At 39.1% G+C, this 6,899-nt stretch overlaps 1 protein-coding gene across 24 annotated transcripts in view; it reads left to right on the forward strand.

Moving 5' to 3' along the window:
- BAZ2B (bromodomain adjacent to zinc finger domain 2B) overlaps nucleotides 1-6,899 on the forward strand; it is a 368,528-nt gene that overhangs the window by 63,650 nt on the left and 297,979 nt on the right. The window lies entirely within an intron of this gene.

Raw genomic sequence — 6,899 nt, forward strand, 5'->3', positions numbered from 1 at the left:
GACCAACCTCCTATAATTCTTCATTGGCAAACACCACCCACCCTCCCAGCTATTAAAGTCAAATGGAAAGACCCACTTGATAAAATTTGGAAAGGACCTGACCCCCTGTTGACTATGGGGAGGGGTTTCGCATGTATTTTTCCACAAAATTACTCCAAGCCTGTTTGGGTTCCTGCCCGCCATGTCCGGCAATACCCACATGATGGCGCTGATATCCCTGAAGAACAAGAAACACTGCAAGAAGACTGGCTGCAAGAGGACTGGCTACAGGATGCACCCCAGGATCCATAATACAGCATGGCAGAATCAAAAAAAAAAAAATCTGATTCACAGAACTCTCCCCCCCCCCCGAATGAATGTCTTATGCTATGACTGGCCAGTTGTGTTTTGTGAGTGAGTGAGTGAGTGAGTGAGTGAGTGAAAAAAAAAAAATTGAGTGACCAAAATTTTTGTATGACCCATTGTGCTCAGAGTACTCTGAAAGTTAACTGACTTTATATCAAACGGCTGGACGGAGCCATGGTTTCTGGAGACGTCCAGAAACAGTCCATAAATTATTCATTCCCCCTTTTGATTTCTTTTTTAAGTCTTGATACCAATATGAAATGTTTAGTCTTAAACTGTGTGAGTAAAGATGGTTCAACTATGACAGTAGTTCTAAATTCACATTTGAAATGATATATCTTATTTACAAGTTTTTCTCCTCCTGTGTGTTATAAACTATATGTTTAATATGCGTGTTTCAAGTTTGGTAAACATTAACTTAACAGTTAAATTGTAACTTCGAAGTTACATTTTTACGAGAAGAGGTAAAATCAATTCATTTAAGTAACTGAGTGTTTAAGGTAAAACTCTAAATATTCAATGTGACAATTCTTCATCTCCTAAGTTAAAATACAGATTCTCTATACAGGACATTTTTGGAGGGCCCCCAAAAATGTCCTGTAAGCTATCTTGTGGAAATTAATCCACAACAAATTTGGCATCAATCTGATATTGTAAATGTACCAAAAAAAAAAAAATTGTCACTAAAATGTGTTAACTCTAGTAACCTGAGTTTGCTTAAAAACCCAATGTAAAAATAGTTAAGAATCAATATATGTAACTTAAATTCGGTATGAAAACTTTGCTATATAAAGACTGCTACATGAGGTCACGTAAGATGACCTTTACACAAAATTATAAAGATACCTAACCCAGTTATAATCATTGAGTTATCAATTGTAGTAAACTTCTAATTTGTTACAAAGTTTTTTCATAAGTAATTGACTACAGCTATGACAAGCCTTCGCATAAAGAAGCATCTGCTCATATAGAATCCCCAGAAATCCATCTTGGACCCCTGACCTCTGACATCACCCACAATTACAGCCATCCCCCGAAACCCATGATGTGACCTGACACGATCTAGAGAACCTGATTCACAGACTCCGAAGGACAAGACTTTCTCTCAATCATCGGTGTCTGCTCTTCCTGCTTCTGTTTCGGCTATCATGTTTTGGCGGTTCCAGGTCACTTTCTACAGAGAAGAAAAGTTCCGGTGGCTGTCCTCCTCCATCAAGATAGACGTGTGGCATTTATTTCCTGGCCTTTGACATTGGACTGATGCTTCTATAGAACTTGCTGGACACTCCTTTTATACTGCTGGACTTCTTGAAGAATGACTATAGCAGTTCATAGAACTTACCGCCAGCTGACTCGGGATTTTGCAATACCAGATCACCCCTCTAGCCCCTCGGCTTATCAGGCCCCCACTCCTCCACCCATCAGGCTCACTCTGTCTCTTGCTACTCTTACTTATCCCTCCGTCTTGTGCTAGTTCTTTTTAAAGACACTTACACACTATCATTCTGCTTTCTTCCCAACAGGTTTCCGTTCACCCCTATACTGCTATTCCCCTGACAGAGGTGAAGCCTTTTACAGACATTGACCCAGTTATATATGGCCATTAAGTAAGAGGAAGATGTTGGGAAATTGTGAGGATATGGTTGAGCTTGGAAGGGCTTGAGCCTGAGGGGTGTGTCAATCCTGTTAGTCTCTCTCTCCACGGAGAGGTTGAGCAAGGAGGGACAGTAGAACCCCAAAAAAGGTGTGCCTCTTATCAGTCTCCCTGCCTCACAAAGTGCCCCACACTCCTGATACTATGGCAAAAAGTTAGAAAGGGGGAGATGTTGGGTAGTTGCCATCTCCCCCTGGCTTCTTCTTATCCATATGCCTATATAGGGATTTACTGATCCAAAGGTTTGGTCTATTTACATAAATCACTTTTACATAAAGCACTCCAGGGCATTGGTGGTTCAGTTATAGGATTCTCGCCTGTTCCGCCCCCTCCTTGTCACACTCTGATTTTCACCAGTCACTTTTCTCTCCACCCTCTCTATATCACATCCTGTTTCCACCCTACTTGGATAGTATAAAAACAGCTGCTCTTCTGATTAAAGACACTTGGAAATTGCTTTCCGGCTCCGAGAGTTCCAGAGTGTATCTCCTGCGGAAGTTGGTGCAGCACGAGTTCCTGATCCCTCTCCCACACAGCAGCCTAGATCAGCTCCAGTTGAGTTCTCTCCAACCCAGAGAGCACTAGCTCGGGAATAAGTACCCTCAGGCTATCCCGGCATGCAGTAAGGTCGTTCATTTGAGCTTCTTTTTGTTGTTTAATATGTGATTATAGGGCTGTAAGTTTCCCTCTCAGTACTGCTTTAGCTGTGTCCCAAATATTTTGATAGGTTGTGTCTTCATTTTCATTTGTTTCCAGGAACATTTGAATTTCCCACTTGAGTGACTCTCTGATCCAGTGGTTCTTAAAGAGTATGTTGTTTAGGTTCCAAATTCTGTGACTTTTAATAATTTTCTGTTTGCTGTTAAATATTAGTTTTAGTCCACTGTGGTCTGAGAAGATACTTGGGATGATTACGATGCTCTTGAATTTATTAATGCTGTCTTTGTGGCCTAACATGTGGTCTATCCTTGAGTATGTGTTATGTGGATTTGAAAAGAAGGTGTATTCCAGTTTTTTGGGGTGAAGGACTCTGAAAATGTCCAAGAGGTCTAGTCTGTCAATCTCCCCATTTATTTCTCTTGTATCTTTGTTTATTCTCTGCTTTGTTGATCTGTCTAAATGTTAGAGTGGGGTATTGAAGTCTCCCACTATTATTTTATTACTATTGATGTATTTTTGAAATTCTTTCAGTAAGTGCTTGATGTATTTAGATGGTCCCTCATTGTGTACATAGATGTTAATAATTTTTAAGTCTTCTTGGCTGATTGATCCTCTAATCATTATGTAATGTCCTTGCCTATCTTTTATTACTTTATTTAATATAAAACCTATTGTGTCTGAGATGAGAATGGCTGTTCCTGTCCTTTTTTGTGGTCCGTTAGCCTGTATGACAGTTTTCCTTCCTTTCACTTTAAGTCTGTGTTTATCTTGTTGTGACAGATGGGATTCTTTCAAGCAGCATATAGTTGGGTTATGTTTTCTGATCCATCCCCCCACTATGTGCCTTTTGATGGGTGAGTTTAAGCCATTGACATTTATTGATATTATGGATTTAATGTATTGTAGTGCCATTGTTCAAAAAAAAATTTTGTTTGCTCTCATATATTGCAAGTATTATAGTGATGTTCTTGTTTATAAGAGGTCTTTTAGAACCTCTTTCAGGGCTGGTTTGGTGATGGTTGCCTCCTTTAACTGTTGTTTGTCTAAGAAGGTTTTGATCCCTCCATCTAGTTTGAATGAAAGTATAGCAGGATATATTATCCTTGGCTGAAACCCTTTTTCATTCAGGGCTCGATAGATATCTTGTCATTCTCTTCTGGCTTTTAGAGTTTGAGTGGAGAAGTCTGCAGATAATCTTATGGGTTTTCCCCTGTATGTAACTTTTTGTTTCTCTCTTGCAGCCTTTAGGATCCTTTCTTTATCTTTACTCTTTCTCATTGTGACTATAATGTGTCTTGGTGTCTTCAGGTCTGGGTTGATTCTGTTTGGAACTCTCTGGGCCTCTTGAATCTTGATGTCCTTTCTGTTATTCAGGTCTGGGAAGTTTTTTTCTATTATTTCCTCTAGAATGTTTGCTTCCCCTTCCTCTCTTTCTTCCTCTGGCAGGCTAATTATACGAATGTTACTTCTTTTGAGATCATCCCATATGTCTCTGTTGTTGTTTTCAGTGTCTCTCAATCTCTTTTTGAGCTCTTTCACCTCTTTCTTAGTTTTCTCTAACTCATCCTCTGACTAATTCTGTTTTCTGCTTCTGCTAGTATGCTTTCCCTTCTCTCAGCTTCTTTCTTCATTACAGCTATTTCAGCTTTCAGTTCTCTGATTGCCTCAAGATAATCAGTATTTTCCTTGGGGGTCTCAACTGTTGTTTCACTAATACTGCCATTCCTTTCCTCCAGTGTTGTTTTCATTTCTGTGATTAATAAGTTTATTATTGCTTGCATACTTTTCTTATCTATAGTTACTTCTGGCTGATTTGTAGTTCCTTCTGGGCTCTTGTCTTCATTCATTGGAGTAGCAGTTTTATTTGATTTTGATCTACCCATTTTTTTGATTTATGTGTTTCTTTTTTTTAATGCTCTATTATTCCTCAGCTGTTGTGTTTTGAGTACAAGCAACACTGTACTAAATACCTTTATGACAATTGCACTCACCGACCTCAGGAATTACAGTAGCAACTGAAGCAAGTATTGAAGCAGTTTAATCTACCAGTTAGCCAAACAATTTCTCCAGTCTGTGAAAAAATAGTAACCAAATCCCAGTGAAGAAGAAAGAGAAAAGAAATAAGGGATATCAAGAATAGACAGTTATGCAAATCTACTATCCACTTTATATTCTAGGGGGAACAAGAGGGGAAAGGGAAGTAGAGCAGAGATACACACATAGAGAGTCCACTCTGAGTCAGATTTCTTCCCCAAAATAATTCACAAATTCAGAAAGGCAAAGAAGAAGGAAGGAAGACAAGATAAAAAAAAAGAAGAAAAAAGAGACAAGTGAGAGAAAAGGGAAAAGATAAGAAAAAGAGCTGTAATTAAAGAGCAGTGAAAGGAAAGGTGTTTTTTTTATTACTTTATTTTTAATTTAATTTAATTTAATTTTTTTAATTAGCTAGGAGGAAGAGGGAGGAGAGAGCCTGTAGAGGAGGTAGGAGTAAGCAGACAAGTTCCTCCCACAATAGATAAGATGCCCACTACCCTAGCAATGAAAGATACCTTAAGAGTTAATTCTGATTAACCTAAAGGTGGGGGATATATATATGCCTTTATATAATATTAATAATAAAATAGAGCAGGGTAAAAAACCCTGTCCCAGATTGCCACAAGCCCCCTGAGCAGAGGAAGCTGATTGTTAAGAAAGAAAAAAAAAGGGGGTCGGGTGGTGGCGCAGTGGGTTAAGCGCACGTGGTGCAAAGCGCAGGGACCGGCGTAAGGATCCTGGTTCGAGCCCCTGGCCCCCCACCTGCAGGGGAGTCGCTTCACGGGCGGTGAAGCAGGTCTGCAGGTGTCTATCTTTCTCTCTCCTCTCTCTGTCTTCCCCTCCTCTCTCCATTTCTCTCTGTCCTATCCAACAATGACAACATAAGTAACAACAACTTTAACTACAACAATAAAACGAGGGCAACAAAAGGGAATAAATAAATATTAAAAAAAGAAAAAATATTTAATAGCATATCTGCTAGGAGGATTCCTAGAAAGCATTTATATGTGGGGGGGCATCCATACACATCCACGTGTGTATGTGACTTTGTTTTTGCTCTTAACAATAGATTCATGAGAAGAAATTATCTTTTCCCCTCTTCTGGAAATAATTTCAAGAGAATATAATTTCTAGAATTTTAGTTACTAAGAAAGCCAAAGGGCTTGGTGGTGGTACACCTGGTTGAGGTCACACATTATAATACACAAGGACCCATGTTCAAGTCCCCAGTCCTTACTTAACAAGTGATGAAACAATGCTGCAGGTCTCTCTCTCTCTCTCTCTCTATCTCTCTCTCTTTTTCTCCTTTTTCTCCTTCTCTGTCTCCCTCTCTTCCTGTCAATTTCTCCCTGTCTCTATCAAAAATAATCATTTTTTAAAAAGAAGAAAACTAAGGAAATTGAAGAGAAGTTGAACTGGTACTATGAGCTGATGAATTAGCCAACCCCAGAACTTCCTAAATACATCTTCTTGTTATATGACTCAATCCCCTCTCCCTCCATTCTTAGTTTGGTCTTTTACTATATGTAGCAAAAGCATTTGTGCCAAGTATCTTCTGTTGTCTCCTCAGGTCTTCTGCAGTCTTCATCTTGCACTCTGTTCTTTGTGGCTGATATATATGGACATCAGCATCTTCTAGTTTTCACTAGTTTGTCAATAAAATAACAACTGAAGGAGGTCAAAGGAAAGGAAAAGAGAGGCTGTGATGTTAATTCCCCTGCCTGCCATTATGTAGGATTGCTTTGGTATCTGAGTGCCTTCACCAAAAGTCATATCTCTTTTCAAGGAAACCATCTCTCAATAACTCACTTCCACATATGTAGATCAGAGATACTATCCCATTCTCCCTTCAGGAGACTTTAATTTGAGTATATCCAAACTGATAAAAAATGTATTTTCTAAACCAAGAAGCAGAGTATTTGATATAGTTTTGAATTTTTTAATATAAATTTTAAAATATTTATTTCCTTTTGTTGCCCTTGTTTTTTTATTGTTGTAGTTATTATTGGTGTCGTTGTAGTTGGATAGGAAAGAGAGAAATGGAGAGAGGAAAGGAAGACATGACAGGGACATAAAGATAGAAACCTGCAGATCTGCTTCACCGCTTGTGAAGTGACTCCCCTAAAGGTGGGGAGCTGGTGGCTCGAACCGAGATCCTTATGCTGGTCCTTGTGCTTTGTGCCACATGCACTTAACCCACTGTGCT

Source organism: Erinaceus europaeus, chromosome 18, assembly GCF_950295315.1.
Source record: "Erinaceus europaeus chromosome 18, mEriEur2.1, whole genome shotgun sequence".
NCBI lineage: Eukaryota > Metazoa > Chordata > Mammalia > Eulipotyphla > Erinaceidae > Erinaceus > Erinaceus europaeus.